The 25,702-nt window shown below is 37.5% G+C and overlaps 1 protein-coding gene across 2 annotated transcripts in view; it reads right to left on the bottom strand.

Moving 5' to 3' along the window:
• Positions 1-25,702, bottom strand: part of MDFIC (MyoD family inhibitor domain containing) — an 83,717-nt gene that overhangs the window by 35,652 nt on the left and 22,363 nt on the right. The gene's annotated exons all lie outside the window — the stretch shown is intronic.

The raw sequence follows: 25,702 nt of genomic DNA, 5'->3' as shown, positions 1-25,702 counted from the left end.
GGATGGGTGCTTCTACAAAAGACCCCATTTTAAACTTATTCTATCTGAGCAAAAAAAAAGGTATTCTTGATATTCAGTAACAAATGAAATACACATCAAAATTTCAAATACCAGTATATGAACATTCAGCATCTTCAAACCTGGATAGCACTGGACACCCGCTTACCATATGTGTGAAGATGTTTTAAAAATAATCATTGCTTGCACAATGCAGCATGATTGTAATTCAAATACCAGGATGAATAGCTACAAATGTCTTAAGAAATACTGTGCTTTCTAGGTTCAAATGTTTTCAATCAGGAAGGAAACCAACCGAATTAGATCTAGTGATTTCCAATAAGAATAACAAATATGGCAGTAATGAATCAACAGCATGAGCTTCTTTTCATTTTTTTTTTTTTTAAACTGGGTGATATTGTAGCTGGTAGTAACTATACTTGAAACTGCAGCTGCTAGAGTTGCAATATAATGCAACGTTTTGCTACAGCATATAATCTATTAGCATGTGCAAATCATATTCAATCCCTGGTCTCTACACAAGTCAGATTTAATAAAATTTCAAAAGAATTCTCATGCCATTTAGTCAATTTAAATGGTTGTTGTACATATATATATAATCAAAGTTAAATGACTTGGATTTAAAATTGCTAGTAACAAAATGATCAAAATAGAATATGGAGGAGGGAAAATGACTTGGTAGAAACCTAAATTACACTTCCAGGGATAGTTACAAAGCTTTTGTTGGGTATTGTGCTGTGCCATAGTCACTATGGGACAAACATACTGGAACACTGCAGTGGTGGATAATTTATATTGATGTAGAGAGAATTTATGTATTTATATAGCTGACAAATTAGTTTTATTTTACATGAAATATGCATCTGAATACTAAAAGCTTTAAAAGTCACTTTAACATGTTCAAACTATACTACTTTACTGTTCTAACATAAATTCTGGCTAAAATAAATATTCCAATGGCCAGCTCTGCCCACCAGCTTGATGCAAGCCTTCTTCAGCAGGCAGCCACTAGACAAGCCCCCATGCTCACAGTTTGGATGTGTTTCTCCTTTTCTGTTTTCTTAGTTCACCTCCCAGGGCCTGCTAATATTTTTTATTTACCTCTTGAGCTTCTGGTGTCTTTCATCACATATTGTATTATCCATCTTAATTTAATGTTTCATACTGAAACAGTAAATAAACATTTGAAATTGTGATGTTTTTGGTCAATTTGAGAATCCCAATCAAATTCTACAACTATAAAAACAGAATTTGCAGGATGAAGGGAACTGCCCTGAGAATACATCACATCTATTGCATTTTTAACTATAATTCAGTTTTAATGACTCGTGAGGATAAATCACCAGGTGGCAGGACTTGAGGTACTTCTACCCAAAAGACAAGGTTAAAATTTGAAAGCTGTTTGGAAAATCAATCTTTTTCCTTCACTTCATAAAGGACATTCAGAAATACTTAGACATATGTAAGTAAGTCTAAAATTGGAAGACCGCTAGCTTCTCCCCAAATCCATTCTCCTTTTGATCCTGGACACTTGACTAACCCATTTCACAGACTTACTAGCAGTTTGATTGGCAAGGTATCCCTGTTCTAAAGAACATAAGAGAACATAAATTATTTCTGCCACTTCTAGGCCTAGGGTGTGTTCTGTGCTTGCTTTCTTGCACTTGGCAGCAACCTAGCTTTGACCACAGCTGAGGGAAATAAAGGATGTTGGAGAAACCAAACAGAAAGAAGCTGCACGGCTGCAGGGAGGAGAGTCTCTCACTGACCTAAATGCTAACTCATTCTCTTATGTAAGAAATAAACTTTTATTCAGACACAGGATTAATGCTGGGACTCACTGTTATAAAAGTGTTATAAAACTCATTGTTAATCACTCCTGTCGAGGACTATTAACAACTGTGTAAGATGAATACAGAGTCAGAAGACCTGAATGATACCATGTTTCACTGGTAAGAATAAAAATAATATACTAGAAGCAGCAGAATGAGTACTACAAAATCCACAACCTGTGGGGAACTTAAAGCAGCAGTTCAACTTTGCAAAGCAAGAGTTAATTATGACTGAGCGATGATGTATCATACAGTTTTGTCAGACAAGTAGCCCATCCTTACTCTGTTATTTAAAGACAGTTATATAACTCCATTCAATTACGATTCTCTACTGTAGCTAGGAGGAAATCAGGTAGGGTAACCAGCCATTCCCATTTGCTCAGGAAAAAGGAAGGTGTCAAACCAGAATAGTCCCAGGCTCGCTGGGACAAGTTGGCCATGGTTTTAGCAGAAGCAATTTGTGTACAACTGTTTTCCTCAAGAAAGACCCGGGTAACAGCAGGTGGTGGGCAGCACAGAGGCACTAAGACCCACTAGGGCTTAAATTCTAGAGACAGTAGTTCAGGGTTCTGAGAGCTTGAGAAAGTTCCTCTGATGCCTGAGCATTACACTTATCACTAGCGCGAAGAGAGGAAAGGACAGGCCCTCCTGTGGATGAGAGGTTTACCTCCCCATGACAGACCTTCCTTACTCTCCCGACCTAACTTCTCCCCATACTGTTCTGATTTACTATTTGGTTTTTGTAACATTGATTCTGTGTTACTAGGATTGTTTTTCTATAAATCAACTTCAAATCTTCTTGCAAAAAGGTTGCAAAAAATGCACAAACATTACCTTTCATTTTTCCAAAAAATTATATTTGAATTTATTTTTCTATCAAGTCATAAGAATTATTAAGGAAAACGACTGGCATTTTCTTTTAAGATTTGCATGTATTACTGAAAAGTCTCCAGACAGTAAAGCAATAATAGCAAAATCTTAATAGCGCCTCTTCAAGTGTACTTCTTCTCTAACACACGTATTTATCTCCCAGTGAAGGACAAATGTGGCCTAACTCTATGCCAACTATTGTGCATCATGGTTTCTAGTCAACTCCTCTGGAAAATATGAGCCCACCACACAGATTTGAGAATAGAATATTTTCAGTTTACGTTTTATTACAGATTGTTGTCTACAAACTCTACTTACACATTAGCAGATCAATTGTCTTCCCACATAGTCCTTTGGTAAAGATGAAATTTCTGCTTGCTGTGGCATTTCCCTTTGTTTTCTGACTCAACAGGTATTTTCCATCATTTGGTTCAACTGATAAAAGCACCATTGCTTAAAATTATTTATAACTACCTAATAAATGTATCTAAATAAACATATGTACCCTTATATTTTGCAGATAATAAATGGTCCAAACAGTATTTTTGCATCACAGAAAAATATATTGATTTAATGAAAAGGTAGCACAAAGGTAAAATTATCTGAAAATTTATTTTACACACTGGATATTTTATAATGTGATATTTTGCAAGGGAGAATGTGCTCATGTTCCTTTAAAGAATCACTCCTAAGGTTTTCTAAGAGGTAGCAACAATAGGTACATTTAAGCCAAATACCTTTTTTTTAGATATACATATATATATATATATATTTTAAATACATAGCTGTATCAATATAAAGGGCAATTCTTTGTTTTTTTTTTAAGACTCAATTAGTGAGCAAGTTGAACCTTGAAAAGTCCCACTGTTGTTACATTTATTTCAACAAATATATTGAAGCTTTCCTCAGAATCCTCAAAACAATATCCAGGCACTAAATAAGTAAGCATCAGGCAGCTACTGCATATACTTCAATCTTAAGAATATCAGTTCAACATTTTATATAGCTTGTGAGTGTTTCACCACTAGAGAAAGATTTTTCTTAAGTAATTCTTCTTATAAGTAATCACTTAAAAAACACCTGATTGTCAATGACAATGGAATGGGACATATTTAAGTACCGTCTTTCTAAGTAACATTTCAGAAATACTTTACCTACTTAACCAAGTTCAACATCTATGCACATTAAGCATTGTTTACTACGATAAAATTAAAGTGGCCAACAACTAAAAAAAGCATACACACTGAAAACCCTAAATTTTGGAAACCAGAATTCATCTAGACACTTTGTAGGCTGATTATAGCCTTCAAGGACCACAAAGCCTGTAAGCAGCCCTCACCCACAGAGAGAGCTCGTGACAGGAAGCCCTTCCATTGAGACTAAAGGAGACAAGAAAGCCCAGAGTTAAAAACCCAAAGTGGCAAGGTAAGGGCCCAGGGTCAAAGATTATTATTTGATACAGCAAGTCATGTCAGTTACCAGGACATGAAGTCCTCTACCACTATCTCCAAAAAAAGCATATTGGTAAACAACTCAAAGAAGTTTAAGAAATTGCTATAAAGATCCCAGACCAGCAAATAAAGGCCTGCAACAGTTTCACTCTAAAGCAATCTCTGACTCTAAGTCCTTGTTTCCAGTCAGGAAAAAAAAAACAAAACCAGGCCCTTGTAAGAGCATCCTCCCTAAAGTCCTTCTCCCAGATAGTCATGAGATAGCCCAACAAGGGAAAACTTCTTAGTAGATATTCCCGGAGTAAGCACAGTTACTGGCCACAAAATCCAGGCCAAGGTCAGGGAAGAAACTTAACAAAGAGATGCTCATCACCAGACCATGGGGGAGGACTCTGGGTGCTTTGGTGGTGGGGGAGCTAGAGGACCACAACTGAGGGGAGAAATCCTATACTGTGAAAATATTAACAAGGAGGCAAAAAAATGGTAATTCATTAATAAAAATTTTTTTCCCTGATCCCTTATTTGGATACTCTACATTCCTGCGATAAGTAGGGTGGTGGGAATTTTACGGGGACTATAACCAAGAGAAAATGCATACATTGTACAAAAATGAAAAATATAAAAAATATATAAATTAAAAATAACAAAAAAATTAGAAAGATTAAAGGATGCTTATGAGTGGCACCAGCTTCATCATCTCCTACCCATCCTTAACCAGGGGAATATGATTTATTCCCTAACCAGGACTGTACTTGAGAGTTTACACTGCAGCTATCCTATAGTTTTCTCATAATGATACAATCCAATGTGATTTACACCATCTATTATGGGATTATTAGGAGCCACATCCAATCTTATTGGTCAGATTTTTTTTAATCATTTCAGAGGAAGAATAAACATCACCTAGAGGTCACTGGAACACTAGCTCTAGATGCATCATCTGGATGTGACTTTGACTTGTCTCTTGATAGGGAGAGGCAGAATACAACACATGTTTGTGTGAAGAATAACTGGATTTCATTAGATAGGAATATTTTGAAATTATATGTGCAAGAACAAAAAGTATGTGTGTACAGCCAAGGGTTGGACCACAGGAGACGGTCCATTCAACATCACCCCCTTTCTTCCCGTACCAGTATAGCTATTAATAAGAATGGGACCTCAAGTTGCTGACAAGAACCCTTCAAAAAAAAATAAATAAAGCACTTTTAGTCTTGTACATTTTGTACACAGCTTGACAACACTGGGCATTTGCTGACTTGCCTTTGATTATATAACTGTGCCTTACGGACAAGATTCCATCTTCTTAGAGTTCCATCAACCTTATCAGGCACATACAGGCTGACAAAGAGCCTTGTACAGTGTTCAGCACCCAGTGGACACCCAGTGAAAATTAACTGATGATGATGAATTATACTAGCTTTTAAGCTGTCACTTGATCCCAGTATATAACAACCTTCCTGAATAAATCAAGCAACAGTTTGGTATTCAACACCATTATAAACTTCATCCTTCACCTTCTTGAGTCTAGGGAATTGCTGTAAAAGCATAATATGAGGATGGTGGAACTACAGCAAGGATTCAAGAAATTCTGTTATAACAAGGGAATTAAAGATTCAGTTAGAGATACCATACTAGATGTATGGAAATGCATCAAAAATACTAGCTAAGTGGCCTTTTTGAAAATAGCGGAAAGAAGTCAGTATCGAATTATATATCTGAAAGTTGTTTCCTCTTCCCTGTAATAAAGTAAATCCAACTTAATGTGCAAGTTAAACTGGTATCTCTTTGAAGGTAAAGCAATGGAAATGCAAATGAAGTTCCAGTTAGGAGAGTGGGAATTAGGTGGATTGCTCACTGAACATTTAAAAAGTACATTTATTTCTGGTAGCTTATATAAGGCAAATCAGAAGTAAAGTAAATTCCATTATTATGAATTCCCCACAGTTTTAATAGAGCTCATAACCCTCAAAGTTCAATGGTAAGTATTTGTTATTAGGATGGGTTTTCACTCTTCAAGATATTCCTTTCAGATATGGTCTGAGAAAAAAACCCCTTTGTGCTTTAGTTCTAATAACAGTTGTCATTATAGATGGTGTTCCCTCTGACATAGCTGGACATGTAGGGCTGCAAGCAAAGTGTTCAGAAAGGGCCAGAAGACCACACCTTTGTAATTATCATGTCCAATCCTTTAGGAGATCCTGGTGAGTTATTTGCTCCATTCAAAAATATCAAACAACCTGCTTTTCTCACACAACTAACAACAATATTTAGAAAAATGGTGCAATAAAACTTCCCAAACCTGTGGAGGTAGATTCATATATATGGATTTAGATCCTTTTTGATATGTCAACAACAGATTACAGCTTAAACCATAATGGGAGGATCCCAATATTTACATGACAAGAAAAATTAGCACTTGTTACTTCTCTTTTTCTTATCTTGTCATCTCCTAAAAGGATATCTCTCCCTATCCCCTCACAAGGCAGCTTTAAAATTTTTAAGCCAGCTTTGCGGAATGTGAATTTTAGATTCTTGTCTAAAAGATCAAGATGATTGTAACTTCTGTGGGAATAAAATGTTACATAAATATCAGCACCAGGCAATGCCTAAGCACAGAGGAACAACTCAATAGCCACTTTTAAGGACTAACAAGACTGATAACATTTATACAAACATTTCTTTCTCTGATTTTGCCATTAGAACCCACTATATTCAAGAAGATACCTTTGAATGCCTTGATTTAAATAAATTATTGTATTTTGTTGAGTATATACTGCAGTGCCAGCCATTGTTCTAGGTATAAGGGTACTACAGTGAACAAATTTACAAAGACCTCAAAGAGGTTAATTCTCTCACATAGAAAGAAATCCAAAGACAGGGCAGTCCTGTTATTGATCTCGCAGGCTCTGTATTTTTACCACCCTCCTCTGCAAGTCAACTTTCCCATAGGATTATTCCCCCCTTGGTTAGAGGACTCTGACACAGCTGCAGCTCTAGATATCACTTTCTGAGATGACAACCCTTGAAAAAAGGTGCTACTTCTTACTGTCTTTTTTAAGAATGTAGAAAACTTTTTATCTGAACCCTGTTCCCTGGATGTCCCTCATACCTCTCTCTCAAGGATTAGAAAGTGGTGGAAGCTCCTGTTACATGTAAAATTAAGGTTTTTGTGTTATGCATTCTTTTACCAAATACTTGTTGAGCATCTACTATGTACCAGAAAGAGATATAAAAAAATATATAAACAATTAACAGAATACACAATTTGACATTATTAGAAATGTTTTAAAGGGAAAATAACTGCTATTAGAGGGAATAACAAGGAAAACTACTTTGGTTTGGATAGCTAGGAACTGTATTTCAATAGGTTTGAAGGGGAAAAGGCTCCCAAAAAGGAGTAACAGAATTTCAGGTCAGGCTACTGTATGCCAAGCCTGAAAAAGAACTGTGATCAACGCAGGATTTGATGCAATGATGGAAAGCCAGTATGGGTAGAATCCTTCCACAGTCCTTTGCACCCTATACTCACTGCCTGATTCAAATTATAGGCATGAACAAATATGTCAGAAAAAAATCACAGAACAGGCTTATGTAAAAAATTCTGGAAATATTCACCCAGATATTGTGCTTCTTCACCATACCAGCCATCACTAGAATAAATTACTCACTTACCAGACCACTTTCAGTATAAATGACCAGACATTGAGTTAAATACAAACTGTGCACTGAGACATACCCCATCAAAGAATTCTTAGGAAGGTACCTAAAAGGGCCATCAACTGTATATGAATGTAAAATACAAAACCACATTTGGAATATAAGGAAACATTTATAAAAATCATATTCTTTAATTACTTTCCAAGTAAGAAACACATCCACTTCTTTGAAATGTACAAATCTATTTATATTGAAATTGGGTGAAAATTGCTCTGCAGCTAGAAAAAATAGCAAGAAATTATTTGATGTTCTTAAATAGTAAAATGAATTATTATGAGGGAATCTTGCTCTTCTTATGAATTTGTGCAGATTTTAGAAATGAGACTATCATTCTGATTTGTATTTATCTTCATATTTTATTTCAATTTCCTAAATCCGTTAGACTTCATTACTCAATTAAAACAATTCTCTAGCAATAATGCTGAACCTTTTACCAAACTCCACATGATTTATTTGAGCAACACACACCCCTTAGTAATATCTGGTGTGCTTTCAAAAATCCTACTCCTTCTCCAGGGATTCTCATTTGTCTTGCCCCGTACCCACCACTAGAGAATCCTAATCCTAATACTGGAACAGTGTATGGGTAAAGTGCTGACCAAGAGCAATTTTTATCAAGAAGGCAAACTCATAAGGGAGAATGAAATGGGCGATTGGACAGTGAATTGAATAGTTTATCTACCTGGGGCCTTAAAAATTCCCATTAATTTCTAGTAATTATTTTCTATTAATATAACCTTTCAAATCCCACATTGTGGTTTACAAATTGCAAGTGGTTACTATGTATTCTCACTGATAATCATACACCATTTTCAAAAATTATGGTCCTGCTTCTGCCACTAACTATGTAAGTGTCTATGGACAAATTGCTTATCTCTTTCTGCTTCACTTGTCAACTGAAAAAACAAAACAAAACAACAAACTGATCTCTAAGGTACCTTCCCTAACTTTCATATTATGAGTCTAGTCCATAAATCTTGGCAGCATGTACATAAAAATGTATATGACATAATATCTAGAAAAAAATCTGGTAAGAATCAATGTTAGGAGCCACTTCATTAGGGAACTCCTCATTCAAACGTAAGCCATCCAAATATTTGTTAACATAAATAATAAATTTCCTTTTATGAGAGAATGGAATATATGACACCTTAAGTAGAAATATTCTTTGAGAGCAAGAATTCCTGCAGAAGTGATAATAGGAAATGAGCACCTTTCTGTCTGCATATAACCGGTAATTATTAGTTTAACGAGGTCCATAGGCCTCTGTTCTTAGCCAGGCATCAGGAAGTCAGGGCTGCATTAGCAGTCAGCAGACAGTTAAATTTCAATCTCTTCCTTTTTTTCCAAAAGTGGAAAACAAGCAAACAAGAAACATGAAAAATGAACATTTTCTCTATTTTGTTTAGGATACCTGGTTCATAGCCACCAATGTTTTAGGGGAAAGGTGGTTGGGCCCTCATCTGTGTCATCCTTCAAAGCAGTCAATTTGCGCTGTGCTCTGCAGTCAGTAGTGCCACTTGCTCCTGAGCTCTGTTAAGCCTTGGTCTCGGGGTCAGGAGCCTCCAGGCTTAAATTCTGTATCCCTTCCTGTGTCTTGTGAGGGTCACAGTGGGAGTGGCATGGGGTTCAAGGTGTAGTGGGGATCTAGTGATCTAAGTCCTCAGAATGCAGACTTCTCCTCCCTCATGCTTCTTCTCGAATCCCAGTTTCATCCCAGACTCCAAGAGCCCAAATCCTGAGTCTTTTGGGGTAAAACTGTGTCACATTGACATTTAGGTTTCAGCTTCTTAGTGCAACAATCATTGTTTCTTCATCTACATTTCTTCTTCCAGAAGATTCTTACCATCTCTGATCCACTGTTATTTCTGTAACTATTTTCTGTCTTTAACTGTCTTTTAAAAATTATTAATTTATTGTCACTTAAGCAGGATTTCACAACAGATTGGAATATATATGTATATGTGCTATCTGCCATGTTGAACAATGCATCTTTCAGGAAAAACCTCAAGAAAAATATGGCAGAACGATAACACTTGTTAAATCACATTGGTTGGTACATTTTGTTAGCAATATGCTTTTCTAGAGTTTTCTATCTGAGCAAGATATTTATTTTTAAAACTGAACATTTTTAAATAAAGGTCTGTTCAGTGCCATGGCTCATTTCCTCACATGTATCTGGAAGGCTAATTATGTGTTTTCTTTTTGTTTTGTTTTGTTTCTAAGGATCAAATGAAATAGGCCAGGATATGAGTACTTAGCTCTTCTCCTAAATTCCTAGATAAATAATGGCCAAGAGAGGATCGCCTTCCACTTTTCTCTCCTGGTTCTTGCTTAGTTTCTCTGGACCAGCCTTAAAATACAGCTAAGGGAAAGTTTTATTCTTCCCAAGATATAACTCACTGTGGTCCTGGAGTTGTTGTTCTACCCAGGAATTAGTTACTCTCGTCATTATGTATAACTAATATCCATCTAGAGACTTCTTAGACTTAATAAATTATTTCTGTTTCAATTTTTGTGTTTGACCCTTCACCAACCCCCTAAGGTAGAAAGGGAAGAGATCTATATTTTAAAGATGCAGATGTTGAAGCTCAAAGACAAATGCGCTTGCCTGTGTCCCACAGCTAATGAGTTTTCCGCAGGATTAGAACCCAAGTCATCAGAGTCCGCCCGTTAGCCCATGTCTGTCTACACACCATGGCATTTCTTAAGCCCCTGTGTTGCGCGAGGGCCCTTTAATGTCTGACCAGGAGCCTCACTCCTGTCAAAATGGAGCTGGCTGACAAATAAGTCAAGTCTTGGCCATTATTTCATTTTTACTTTTCCTCCAAATGTTTTATTTTCTTTGTCTATTTAGAGTATGGGAGTCAAGCTAATTGGCTTGCCACATGTGTACCTTCCCTTACTTTAAAAAAGCACCTGCTATGTTTGTATCTGTCAGTGACACCTCTGACTCTCCTGAAGTAGTCATACATAATCATTAACAGTATGTGAGATTCCAGCGGGTAGTCTGCAAGTCATGCTAGAATGGATTCCATCAGGCCCGACTGACTGGAAACTCTAACTTGAAGCAGCTCTAATGAAGACATACAAATTAAGTTATCTAAATAATGTAACTTTATGATATTTTCCAATGGACTGAATTTTACTATTGTGTGGCCCCCAAAAAGTCCTCAGGAGATGGTGGGGGCAGAGCTGCACATAATAGTAAGCCTCTCTTCTAAACAGACCTTGAACAAATATTTTCACATTTGTATTTGTATGCAAAGAAGTGAAAACAGCACTGTACTCGTAATTCTAAGGGAAAAGATAAAACCCACCCTCAAATGATTTAACATTGCCCTTGTCCCCCAAGAAATTGTTATTATTGTGTGTATCACCCACTGAAACGGACACTAATATGTCATTATTACTGACCAGGCTGCAATCGCACCTAATCAACTCAACCTGCCAGAGTTGTAGATGCTGACCCTGAGAGCTTAGTTATTTCAGATTTTAGGACCGAGAAGGAATAGTTGGGCTTTAGTTTGTTTTTAGTTTAAAAAAAAAAAAAAACGCAGAAAATGGACACTCCCACACATTTGTGTTTTTTACACAGTGAGTATGTCTCTGTGAACTGAGCCATTTAAATATTTTTCCTTAACACTGTAGATGTCATCAGAAAAACAACTAAATTGAATATTTCTTCCCAGGGAGCATTTTAACAAACCCTTCATTTTCTTCAGACTTAATGAGACTAAGGAATGGTCATGAACCCAATGTTTACCAAAATAAGCAAATCCGAGAAAGATGATGACCAAGGAGTCATGAATCCTAAGCTATGTAATGGGCTCTATTTCTGAGAATGAAAGCTTTTGGATATATTTAACAAAATGATAACCTGCACCAATTTCAGGGTACAAACTTCAAAAGTGTTGTGTGCAAGATGAGAAGAGACAGTATTGTGATTGTGTCTCCAAAACTTCGGGAGCAGACAGTAAACAGTGCTAGGGTAGGGTCTCACACTACATATGCTGTGTACAGTGCAGCCTAATTAGCTTCCCTCAAGGTGAGAATGATTAGCTATTCCACTGTGCAAGAGCAGTTTAGAATATTTATTCCTAGTAGCAAATAGCTCCTTCCATAGAGGCAGTTTCTCCTCTTTTACCTAATAAAAATCAATTTATTCCAAACTCTTTTTCTCCCTTCCTCCCTCAGAATGTATGTGTTTCACAATTCTGTCTTTCTACTCTGAGAGTGGTGATTTTTCTGGAGTAGTCCATTACTCAGGGTTTTGTAAGAGTAGCACTTAACTAAATGACCAAGCCTTTTTAAATGCCTAATTAGTGTGATACTGATTATGCTCATACAAGCAAATGATTATTATTGGCTTATTGGCTACAAACAATGGTACCAGAAGTTGTACAGAACTAATGTTTTCTCAGCAGGCCTATAAATATTTGTTATTATTCTTGTTTTAGTCACTACTCCTAAATGAGCCAACTATGAACTTTTACACAGTAAGAATTGCTTAAAACTGCCCCTAATAAATCTTCTGTCTTATGCTATATTTCCATACCATTGAAAGAAATAGCTGATATTGCACAAAGTTTTGAAATACACTGTTCTCCAAAGTATATGCTTCATCAGCAATTTATTTTAACATCCACATCTTCTTCTCAAAAGGGAATTGAAACTAATTATGTATTGTCCCAAATGCCTAGATACCACTGATACCATATGAATTTATATGTTATTCAAAAAGGTGATTTCTTTTTTTAAACTTATTAATATGACTCTTAGGTAAACTACATCTCTATTATAAAAGATTTTTCTTTATTCCAAGAACAAACTCTAGCTGTAAAAGTTAGGGTGATGTTCTTTCCCATCTATCTACAACACTTTATTGGAAGGCTGCTTATTCTAGAAATTTTTGACTGAAAGAGATAGTCTATTCTAATTCAAATACGGTGTCAAAAGAAGATGAAAAAAAAGCAGGAGAACAGGCAAAAGGATTTTCATTTGAAAAGAATTGATTCATATATAACATAGCCCTTGATTTTGGTTAATACATCTAGATTTTAAGGTAATCAAGTAATTCCTTCTAACTATATCAAGTATTAACTTTTAACATCCTTTCATTGTTCCATTCAAACTAGTTAATGAGGTTATTACAAGTTCAGATTATAATAGTTCTTTTCCAGTATTATAAAACTTAGATGAAAGTGCTAAATAAACTAAAAGAAACATGTTCTGAATAATGTGAACATTGCTCTAGATAACAATTTACAATAAACAACAATATGAAAGTTATTCTAAAAAACAACTTCCCAGTAGGGCTATGAGCTCCAACAAGACATCAATACCTGGTCTCTCGCAAGCAGGCAGCCACATCCATCTGGGCCCTCAATCAGAACCTCAAGAAATCACTCTCCCAAAAAAGGTCTATAAATGTTCAAATAAAAAGCTCATTTTCAGGTTATTTTACAAGCTTATTTGTTCTAGGGCAATATATTTGATTGAAAATCTTATTGGTTCTAAGTCAGAGCTGTACCTCAGAATTAACTGGGGGAGCCTTTAATAATTAAGGTTGCCTAGACCTTACCCCCAAAGGATTCTGAGTTCATTGTTCGTGGGTGGGACCTGGACATCAGAGGTGTTTTAAGTGAATGTGAGAGTTGAGATTCACTATTTTGCGCAGAGGAATATGACTATAGAATAATATTTCTGTTCCTTGTATAATCAGCTTCAGTTATTAAGATTTCCTCTTGTTGCAAAAAAAAAAAAAACAAAACAGATACCTTCAAGGCACAGAAAGAAGAGCAGATGCCCAGATTCTCTGCCTTTCCTTTGGAATACTTGCAAGTTCTCATGGAGGAAATAAGTAAATGGTTTCAAAAACTAAAAAAGCCCTCCCCCCCCCCAAGATATCAAGTATATATTAAGTGTAGAAATTGTATTAAATTTATCACAACAAAAACTTTGAAAGCATATAGAGTATCACAATTTTCCCAACACAAAGGCAGGATGCAGACATATCTATTAATGGAGGAAAAATGGCAATGATTTTCAAATAGGGACACTGATTCCACTTTTGACCTTAAAGTAAGGTTATAACTTAAGAAAACTGCCACCTCCCCTGAGATTTTAATGTAATCTCTAGGGGACCAAAACCAGATGTAAGTCCTTATTTTTCTCTCTCTTCCATCCCCATTTAAGGTCCTCAGTTAGAGGATCGGCATATTAGCTATGTAGCCCTAGACCCCCTGCTTGATTCTGCTGAGCTCTATCTTCTCTATTCATAGTAAAATGTATCCCACCTGTCTGATCAAGTAACTGATAGGCCATGCTGGATAATCAATACGAAGAATTTCTTTAACTATAAAAAGCTTTAAGTAGTAACATTATTAACATTACCAGTAAAAAACATCCTTTGACATGGAAGAACTGTAGACTGAGAAAATTAGCTTGAGAAGCAAAATAGTTGATCCGCATTTTAAGCCAAATAACTAGTTTAACCAATTCAAAGCTGTCAATCTCCTACAGAGAAGATAAATGTAGTCAAAAGATACATATCTTCATTAACGCAACAACTGACAAAGTATTAGATTCAAACACTATAAATGGCCCTGGGGTTACTAAAGCTGTGAGGATTACTAAATTGAATGAGGCTCCACTCCTGCCCTTAATGGACCTTCCAAGTTCAGTGCCTGGGAAAAAGGCCATCAGCATGGGCATTACAATTTTGAAACGAAGATGTCCTTTAGGAAAGGTGAAAATAAACACTCTGTGATCCATATGACAGGGAAATCATTAAAGACTTTGGTGGTAGGGCTGGAGATATGGGAAGACTAGAAGCATGAATGAGGCCTAGGAGAAGTAGAATACAGGCTATCTAGAGAGGAAAGCAGGGAATGTATTTTTGCTAAGGCAAAAGATAATGAATGCAGATGATGGAGGAAAAAGTCAAACTTTATTCCCACTGTCAATCATCCAAGAGTTTACTGAAAGTTTAATGTGGGCTGGAATGATGCTAATTCAGGGACTGAAACTTAAAGACAGCACACATTAGACAGGAATTGGCCAAAAAAAAAACCACCAAAAAACCCCAAAAAACACAAATTGTGGCAATGGCTACAAAGAAAGAATGTTGTAAGAAATAGAGAAACCCACTTCATATTGAGAGATTTGAGAAGGCCTCTCTTTGAAAGTGACAATTAAGCCCGGAGGTAGACCTGCTTTGCAAAAGTTCAGAGACATAAAGGAACTCAGGGCATCTGAGGGACTGAAAGGAAGCCAGTGTAGCTAGGGAGGCAGAGAGTAGGTGCAAAGTGGCAGAAGCAGCAGCATGTCCTGTCAAGTGCTACAAAAAGAATGAGGACTGAGTAAAGGCCACCAGACTAATTGAGAAAAGTGACCTATCAGAATCAAAAAGACCATTTTCATCACATGTAACTTTCTAGGACATAAGTCAAGATGGGCTAAAGTATCAGCAATGTAGATCACAATTGGATTTGAATACCAGGAACTAATGCTTAAATATAATCTCAAATGTCTCAGTAATACAAAAATTAGAATATAATCTGAATCTTTATAAACCAGTGGCTGTCATAAAATCTGAAGGCAAGAATGGACCAAAAATGGAAATCAACTAGAATTTAAAATACTGCTGAATAGCAGAGATATCTCAATTGAGATTAGAGAACACACATTTATACTAAAGCTGATCCTTCTGTTCCACAACACTTTCCTCTATGATCCACAGCCCTTGGAACCTGAAGTGAGAAAATTGTTGATGTCATCTGTTGCCCTAGTTTCAGCATAAGCTTGGCAGACATGACATAAGAATGTGGAATTTAGGGAGCTAGTGAAAGATCACTTGCAGGTCCTCACTGGTCGTGAAAAGAGGCAGGTGAAGTTAAGAATGAGATGAGATACTATGGGAGAGGGGGCATAATTAGCAGATTAGTCTTCATTATTATTAAAGAGAAATTAAAAATGAGAAAGCTAATTCCTGATTTCAAAATTCTTAGAATGGTGCAGAACCTGGTGGTAAAAAGGTTCAAGATTATAAAGTAGCTAAAGTGTAATACATACAAGGCCTTTAGAATTAAACAAAAGCAATGTGATTCCAAAGAAATTAGAAGCTCTACAATTCAAAGAAGTTCTACATTGATTTAGAGAATAAAATACTAGTAGGAATCAAATACATTTGCTACAAACTGGAACAGAAGGCACAAATAAATAATCACACACCATTTCACACAATGACTGAGCAATTTAAGGTACTGTCATTTGATTTTCAGTGTCACCTGGGAATTAACTAACACCCCCCTTTCACATCAATTTTCTGGGTACCAGAGTGGCAAGCAGGCTCAAATTTAATGTTAAAATAATAAGATCTTGTAGACGAAAATTTCCCCCTAGCCTTGAATTAATGCAAATTGGACTTTATAGTAAAAGTCAGTATTTTTCAAATCGTCTATAAAAAAAGTACATGATATATGCACAGATATCTATCTATCTATATAGATATATATTAGAGTGAAATTTTGAAATTTAATAGGTTTAAAAAATTAAAAGGAGGGCCTCCCTGGTGGCGCAGGCGGTTGAGCGCAGCACTGTGAAGCTGTCCACAGCCTCTGCAGTGCGGGTTCCATCCCTGCCGGCCTCTGAGCAACCCACATGGCACGGCAGACCTCTCCTGTCTCGCCCTCCTGCTGCTCCCCTCAGCAGTGTGTTTTGTCGGTCTGCCTATTCTGTTCCCTACCCTGTCTCTGGTGAATCCTCTCACCCTCCCACGCACCTGGCCTTTACCCTGGCTCTTTTGTAAATAAAATAAATCTTAAAAAAAAATTAAAAGGAATCCTTTTACCTAAAGAAAATTAAAGGCAAGTTATATATAAATAAGTACTGAATAGATTTTGTTCCATAGCTTTCAAAATATAATGCCAGACTAAAAATCAACCTCTTTAAACTGGCTAAAGTGAAAAACATTGAAAACCTAAATGTGTTAGAATATAGGTTTCATTTTACATCTCCAGTAGCAAATCTTCACATTTAGTGCTACTAGATAAGACTTTTAAAATGTTGCTGGATATGGGAGAAGTGCAATAAGAACCTAACTCACAAAGAACAGTAGGGAAATGCCAATTACACAGGGCCACCCCAATGAGTGGTGTGTGGTTGTCCCTCACCTTCGAGTATGACAGCACCTTTTAATGTGGAAAGACTATGCAGAAGATAACCTGAAAAGATAGGTCTACATAGATAATACATTAGCATCTTTTTCTTTTTTTTTTTTTTAAAGATTTATTTATTTATACAAGCGCTGGGTACAGTCAGAAGCGCGGGAGAGTGAGAGAATTCACCAGAGCCAGAGCAGGGAGCAGAGCAGGCAGACTGACGAAGTACACTGCTGAGGGGAGCAGTGGGCGGCAGGAGAGGTCTGCGTGCCATGTGGGACCCTCACCCAGTGACCGGGTCACAGCCGGGGATCGAACGGGCGCTGCAGAGGCTACGGGCAGCTTTGCAACCCAGAGCTCAACTGCTGCACCACCAGGGTGGCCCCATTAGCATCTTCTTCTTAAAGATAAGGAACGATGGTCACCATCCAAACATGAGGTGTATGGCCTTATTATGATCACCCTGGTGTGAATCAATTATTTGTGACCATTTGAGATTTTTTTCCTAATCTTCCCAACCAAGTTCTCAAACACCATGGAAAATGCATTTAATGAAATAATGTTCCAAAGCAGAACAAATTTCTCAACCCACTCTCTTCTCTGGTTCAGTTAATGCAATTTCACCATTTAATACCAGCATCTGAGTATTTTAAGAGATTGCCCTTGACTTTTCTGTGTCTTACTGCAAAAGCTATGAACTTCAGAAGAATCCAGCTTCAGATAAAGAACTATAGAACATGGATTGACCATCTAGTCCCAATGATCTTCGGGCAAAGCAACACAGGATGTTACTGGACTGACTCACAGCTGTGCTAGGGGACAGGGGAATGGAGTCCCTGGAGGGACTGAAAAGGTATTTTCAGCATTTTCAGCATTTCTCAATCTGAAACACCCTCCCCCTCCTATTAAGCCTCTGATAACACTGGAAACACTACTCACCCCTTCTGGAACCATTGCCTTTGAGAGTTGCCACATAGTCACAAGCATAGACGTCTATGGAGCGCTTCTTGCTAACACATCAACAGATTTGCCAAGTCCAGAAAAGCATCCTCACTCTTGAATTTCACAAGCTTACAGTAAAAAAGTTTACATAATTAAACAGGCATATGGTATTCTCTTACTTTTACCAGAATTTAATCCTCATCCCCTCATGCCTCCAGCCAGGGTAGAGGAGTGTGACCTGTGCACTAGCAGGTCAGGTGCTTAGAAGGACCCTGAGTTTAGTCTCATGCTCTGTTGTTACATTTTGAAATTTATAACCAATTTTGAACAAGGAGACTTGAATTCTCATGATGCACTGTCCTCGCCTCCAATCCCCTTCAAATATTTAGCTTGTCCTGTCTCCTGCAGAACCTGAAGGAAACATGTTCTCCTGGCTTACTTGTAGTTTGAAGCACAGGTGACTGGGCTCTAATGTGGCTTTGAGAAGATGGCTGCTCACCCTGCTATTTTTGGCTATATGGGAGAATTTTCTTTTAGAAATATAATTTCTTTTGATATAATAAAATAATGCATCTCATGGGAAAAAATAAACAATACCAAAGAAAGTATAGTGTACACACTATTAGAGGAAGTTTTCTTCACCAGTATGTTACCACTCAGTTTTACATAACTCCCTCATGACAACTATCATGAAGGGATATCCTGTATCAAGAAAAAACATAATTTGATATAAGCCTTTCATATACATAAATATACATGTATGTCTATTTGTATGTCTATTGCATTACATGGAAAAGATACTTTAGAGTCTTATAATCAAACAAACAAACAAACAAACCCAGTTCCAAACAACATGTACTATTTTGCATTCACTTCAGGTCCTCAGCTTCTAGAGATTGTCTAACCACAATGATATTCCTTTCAACTATTCCAGATGACTGATCTTAGGGCCAAGCAGAAAGAACCTGAGATAATCAGCTGGCTGACTTCTCCTAGCTAAACTCCAGAGATTCCGACTCAAAACACATGAAGACCCAGTTTTGCCTCTTGTGGTCATTTGAGGAAATGTCTGCATTTCTGTTTCTCTACCAGCTAAATACAGCAATGTTGAAGATGCCCCCAAAACCTCTTCAAATTTAGTACTCAGAGTTGGGGAGAAGCCATTTCAATTGTCAATCCCCAGAAGCACACCTGGGCTTAGTCCTTAACTGGACTCATTCCACCCCAGAAATCTTAAATTCCTATTTCCGCTTCTCATAATCCATCTTTCTTTCCATTTTCCCATTCACTTAGAGCATATATACCTGTTTTGTTTCTTAAAGAATAGAAACATTGAGGTTTTGTTCATTGTAATTCAGTTATTTTTTCCTATTTCATAGACCCATCTTAACCTTACTTCTTTCCCTACCCACCTGACATCCACAGCCCATAACTTCAGACCCTCTTTGAATAATGTCCTTAAACCCTTTACTCTGTTGCCTTTTCATCACTATTCAAATGCTTATTTATCCAAACAAGCCCTTGGCCTCATTTTCAGCATCTAACATTCCCTTACACCATGTCTTATGATCATACCTCACAAAAACCTGAATCCATCTACTCCCAGTCAAGACTTTCTCAGTTAAATTAATACAACAGTCTCCTAGTTGGGTTCTTAATGCCTTCTCTCTTACCCATTCTTACTTAACTTCTAACTTTTGCAAGAGTAATCATCTTAAAATACAAACTAAAATAAACCTGCTTAATTAATGACTCCTTTCAACAACTCCCATCACAACCCTTTGTTAACAAATCCTCTCTTATCTCTCTCCACCCCTCATCAACATTTTGCATTCCAGCTTAAACAAAACTCCAATTCTCAAGCTGCCCTTGTTCTCTTACCTCTAGACCTTTAAGAGTGCACTGGCTCCACCCTTTCCATTCTCTGCTTGAGTTGGCTAATTCCTTTTGGTATTATCAGAGACACTTCCTCTGGAAATCCTGCTTTGACCCCTCTGGGGAGAGGGGTCACTGAGGATTTGTGCTTCATGAATCCCAGCACATAGCAGCCTGCACTTTGCGTCGCAGCATTTATAACACACAGTATCTTTTCACGATGAATTGTCCTTCTCTCCCCAGAATAAATTCTGGATGCAGAGACCCTACCTATATTGTTCATCATTGTATCTCCACCATAACATAGTCAGCACACAGGAACCAGTCCACCTTAATGTAGCTGATTCTTAAATTTAGTTTTCAGGCCTCCCTGGTGGCACAGAAGGTTGAGCGCCACATCGTGAAGTTTGTCCACAGCCTCTGCAGCGCTGGTTCGATTCCCAGCCAGCCAAGGAGATACCCACGTGGCGCAGCAGACCTCTCTTGTCTCACCCGTTGCTCCCCTCAGCAGTGTCTTCGTCCATCTGCCTGCTCTGCTCCCCACTCTGTCTCTGGTGAATTCTCTCACCCTCTTGCGCCTCTGTCCTGTACCCCAATTCTTGTATAAATAAAATAAATCTTTAAAAAAAAGGAGTGACACTTCGATCCCTTTAAAAAAAATAAATTTAGTTTTCAAGTTAAATTTGACTCCTAATCCTAAAAGTTAAACATAACAACATATTTTATAAACACATATTTATGTGTAAATTCAGAGTTCAGATGGTATTCTGAAGGTTTAGGTGGTATTCTAAACCTAAGGCTTGATTGCTGTAATATCATTAGTCATCTGTAAATAACTTGCAACTTTGCATGAAAGAACCATAATCTTTAAAACAACACAATGGGGTACACAGTATTAGCACCTCCACTTTAAAAATGAGAAAGCAGAGCTACTTGCCTGGCAGCAGTAGTAATGGTGCATCTAGAATCTAAACCCTGAAAGTCAGTTTCTATTGGTCCTCAGGACCCTGAGCTTAAGATGCTCAAAACACAGATGGGTAATGGTTCTCCCTGGCCTCCAGGGGAGAATCCAGATGAGCAGGAATGCACACATCCTGAGGAACAGTATGTCAGTAAACTTGAACTCTTTCTAAAACACAACCTGATAGCTGTCTATGACTGAAAGATTTAAAAAAAAAAAAAAAAAAGTAGCCATCAGAAATAGTTATGATTATCCATCCCGACCATGAAACCAAACCGTGAGTTAGATTTTGGAATAACTGAGGGTTTGATGGGGGAAAGGATGTCCTGAGCAAATTCCATACAGGCTTTGTGGACTCCACCCCCATGACACTGGGAACTACAAATCCCATGATCACCAAGGGGAAGGTTTCGAGGACCTGAGGACAGAGTTAAGCAATGAGGCTCTAGGTTTGGGTATTTAACTGACCATGTGGCCAGGGGTCACTGGCTTGGCCACGAGCCATGCTAGGTTGTTGCCAGCTTGGCAGGTCATTGGGATTCCAGGTCAGCGGAACGGGTAGGACACATTTATTAACTTAGGTCCCTCTTTTTCTCCCTGAGTTATTCATTTCCCATTTCTGCTTCCCTTGTAAATAAACCTTTTATTAACCTTTTGTGTGTGTCTGCAGTTTAGCATTCATAAGTCCCCTTTAAGCACGGGTGAGGACCCACAGTCAGGCAACCCCATTTTATATCGGGGTTTGCCCTGTAACAGGTTCAGGATTCATTTCTACAGCAATAATCAAAACATCTGCTCTGCAATCATATAACTATCTGTCAGTATATTGAAAAGTAGAGAATTTTTCGTGAACCAATGGAGGAAAAGACATTGAACAAGAATAAAATCACAATGATTTACTCCCAATATGGTCTGCTAAAATGAACGAGTGTGAAATTTTAGGGCAAGGATCCTAATTACCTAGGGAATGTAACACAAAAGTGTCCTCTCCCAGTCTTAACTGGGAGCTACTTCACTGTGGGACTTGTCTACGGTCTCTTTTATATAAAGTGAATTCTGAAGAAAATCAAATTATATTTGCTGTAATGTATTCAAACGTGAGAGCCACTGAAGAAAGTTAAAGCCAAACCTCTCGTGTGCACTTTCCTTACCATCAAAGCAAGAAGCGGCTCAAGTGTACACTAGTACATCTGTGCATCTGCCTTTCTCTCAGCGTTTTACATAGAAGAGACATTCCTTAAAGTGGTGGCATGGTATTCAATCAGGGGTGATCAGTGGCAAGCTGGCAAAGGCTCGGAAAAGAAATAATAGTTCTTGATAACAGAGCCTGTTGATGTAAAGAGGAAAGGCAGAGTGTGCCAAAGTAGGCGGTTTCAAGTATGAGGAAGGGTGAAAAGGCATGGGCCTCAGTCCCATAAAAAGAGGCGAGTGTGAACTAGAGAAAGAGGCTCACTTTCTACTCCAATTAAGTGCTTACTATTAGGAGAGCTGAAAACTCTTCAAAATGAATAAATGGGTTAAATAGAATGGGGATTACCAGTTAAGTAGAGCATTCTAACTTTGCTTCAGATCATGGGAATTCTATAAAATCACAAAGGAGAGAATTAGCTGAACAAAATGGTTTAATTTAATGGGAAATTTAGTGCAGAAGAGAAGCTAAGGAAAATTTCTGAGTTAAGTAATGACATTTAGAATTAGGAGACATTTATGTAAAAGCAATGTCCAAGGATAAAGTTAAATAATAAGAATTTTCAGAAAGACCTAGAAAAAAAATCTGAGAGACCTGAGGCGCTTTAGAAAAAGGAACAAAGAGAAATGTAAGCTCACTCTCTCTCTCTAGGAAATAATTAGAATAGTAGAATTTGACCTAAATTAAAGGAAAATATTACACATGCCTATGAGTATAAGCACAGCAACACACACACACTCCTTCCTACCTTAGAAATAAATCCCCCCAAAGACTGGGATCAAAATGTTACTTCTGTTCCTTTTCTAGTCTAATTAAAACATGAAATGTTGCATATTGCCCGTTATCAGTTTATGCATATTATGGGTTAAATAGAAAAATTAATATTAATTGAGGATGTCACTTCTGCAACATTTATTTTACTAAGTCAGAGGAATAGTGATTATTAAAACAAGGCATACCTCCAAATTATATACTGTACCATATATGCTAATCTGAGGGGAAAAGTCAAAGTCTTAATCAGTGTTCCATAAAAAGATGCTCTTATAAAATCTAAAATTTAAGCCTCATTCCAGAAATCAAATTACATACCAAAATATTTTCTCAGCCTTTTAAGCTGTAAAAAAGATTAAAATACACAAAAATAGAAAATTAAAATTTCTGATTATAAGACTTCCCCACAAAACTCCCATTATGTTTTTAATTCTTTACTGATTTGAGTTAGAGTTTTCTTTTAACAAACTTCAGTGGCTGGAATCATATTTTAATTTAAATTTCATAAGAAAGAGAATCACCATGCACATTCCCTGACCAGATTGTGTGTGGCCTATTTATTTGAAATGTTTGATTCCATATGGATTTCTTTTCTTTTATTTATAACTTCCAGACAGGATTCCTTCTAATAAGTTAGCAATTCAAGGGCAACCAATTGGAAATCCAGGCCCTGAGAGCATAGTACCTCAGGTCTGCCACCTGCAACGTTTTCTAGAAGGACCAGGAAAGGCAGACCAAGTGCCAACTTCTATGTGGAGCATGAACCAAGTGTGAGCCACAAGTGGGTGGTCCACAGAACTCGGGGTTAAAGTTCACAGAATAATTTGGAAATGCTTCTCAGCTTGGATTGCATTTATGAGGCTTGAGAATACACCCTTTAATTAGAATACAATTTCCAAAGCAGCCACTCCCTTGACTTTCCAGAGCTCACTTATTCTCAGAAAAGTAAAAACAGCTTCATCACACTGACAGCTAACAGTCCCCTATAAATTATGCCTTAAGCAGCATCTAACAGAGAAGGCAGGAGGCAACAGAGGGGATTCTAGCTGCCAGCTCTCTCACTAACCACTCTCAAGAAGAGAGAGAGAAAAAGAAATCATATTAGGCCGAGTCCAGCTCCTTCACTTGCTTTTGCAGCTGAGCTGTCCCGTGGAAGCTTGGAAAAAAGAGTGGGCTGTGCATTTGAAAATGTTCCCACACCCCAGCCGGTGTCATTTTGCTGACGATCCCGCCATCCAGTAACCTCGCACTTCAGTGGGAACACTAACATTGGTTCCATGAGAACCAGCTGCTGCCTCTTCTACGGTGCTCAGCGAGCCACACCGGTCTCCTGGAACTGAAGCCAGTGGGATCCTGACTCACCGCAGATGTGGCCCTCCTCCCCCACACAGCTAGCACCAGAGCCTTCTTTCCAAGGTCTATTGGTATTACAAAGATTCACTGGGCCCCAAAATGCACTAGCCGCTTAAGCAAAGGAAAAACACATGTCTCGCTTAACTGCAGGACTGAGAGACAGACATTAAATTATGCAGAGATGGTCAAAGAAGGAAAATCGGACAGGTCTGCAGAGCTTAGTATCAGGGAATTGAAGCAGCAGAAGCTATCACACTATCAAACTTTCAAATGCTTTCCAGAATTGAGTCAGGTTTAAAAATGACATAAAGTGTTCCTTTTCGGCAAATCCAGGCAACAAATTTTTCTGTAGACGCAGAAAGTGGCCTTTGCCTTGTAGTGGTGAATAGAAAAATGACAGAAATATAGTTTTAAAGTCTGTAATCGCAATTCAGATTCGACGTCACCCACAAATATTTGGAAGTTCTTGCCAGTTTATGTTTTGGGCAGGAGTGGAGTTACCCTCTCTGGCACTACCTTTCCTATGTCCCTCCATTCCTGTTCGAGCCCTGGAGCTCTGCATTCCTGCAGTACATATTATAGGCAACTAAGGAGTTGTTCCCAAATGCTTCAGTGTCCCAAGTCTCAGTACAGAAACTATTTCATCTCATTTTTAAGATTTTTATCACTGTCCACTGAACAAATATGTACAAAAGAGAGATATTTCATTGAATCTACTCCCTTTAATAGTATGAATTTTGAGATTAAAATGAGTGTCACCAAACCACCAGAAAAAAAAAAAAATTAGCACGTTAATATGCCTTTCTATGTCCTTATGCAACAGTGCTTGGACTCTGGTTTTTGTTATAGAGTTCTAATTCATGTTTTCCCAGTATAGGCCTTAGGAACAGAGATTAGGGAAATAAATCAATTAAATAAAATACACACACTTAGCACCCTATGACTATGAAAAACAAATAAGAAAACAATTATGTTCCACGAAAGATGAAAATAAAATTATTTCTAAGACCTCACCTCGTTCTCACTAACCCCAGTTGTTAACAAATCACAAATAAAATACGCCAGTAACTAACAAAACCCTAAGTTTCACAACAGAGAATCAATATTTAGATAAAAGACAACCAATAAATGTTTGGGGAATAAATGTTTACTTGAAATAAAGTTTATTTGATTCTCTGGGAGAAGCTATATAAATCTTGCTCCTCACTGATTTCTGAGTTTCATTTCCTTCCTATTCACTTTTCTTTTTTTTATATTTTATTTTTTTAATGTTATTTTTATATTCCCTATACAATTGCAACCCCCTTATTTTGACCCCAACCCCTCCTTTCCCCAACTCCCCCATAGTGTGTCTCTGGTTCATAGTTGTGTTTGTTGATTTTGACCTATTCACTTTTCTAAGACAAAAGTGGATAAATGCAAAGTGGTTCCAAAATTAAACTACAATGCACTGACTTTTACTAGTTTGAAAAGCTGAAATTATTTTTGTTATTGTTTGTTTTCTACTAAGTTGTTTTATTTCTTCTTCCCCCTCCCCTTCCCCTGCCCTAATATAC

This window comes from Talpa occidentalis, unplaced genomic scaffold, assembly GCF_014898055.3.
Source record: "Talpa occidentalis isolate TD23 unplaced genomic scaffold, MPIMG_talOcc4v2.1, whole genome shotgun sequence".
Taxonomy (NCBI): domain Eukaryota; kingdom Metazoa; phylum Chordata; class Mammalia; order Eulipotyphla; family Talpidae; genus Talpa; species Talpa occidentalis.
This window is presented reverse-complemented; position numbering and strand designations above follow the sequence as displayed.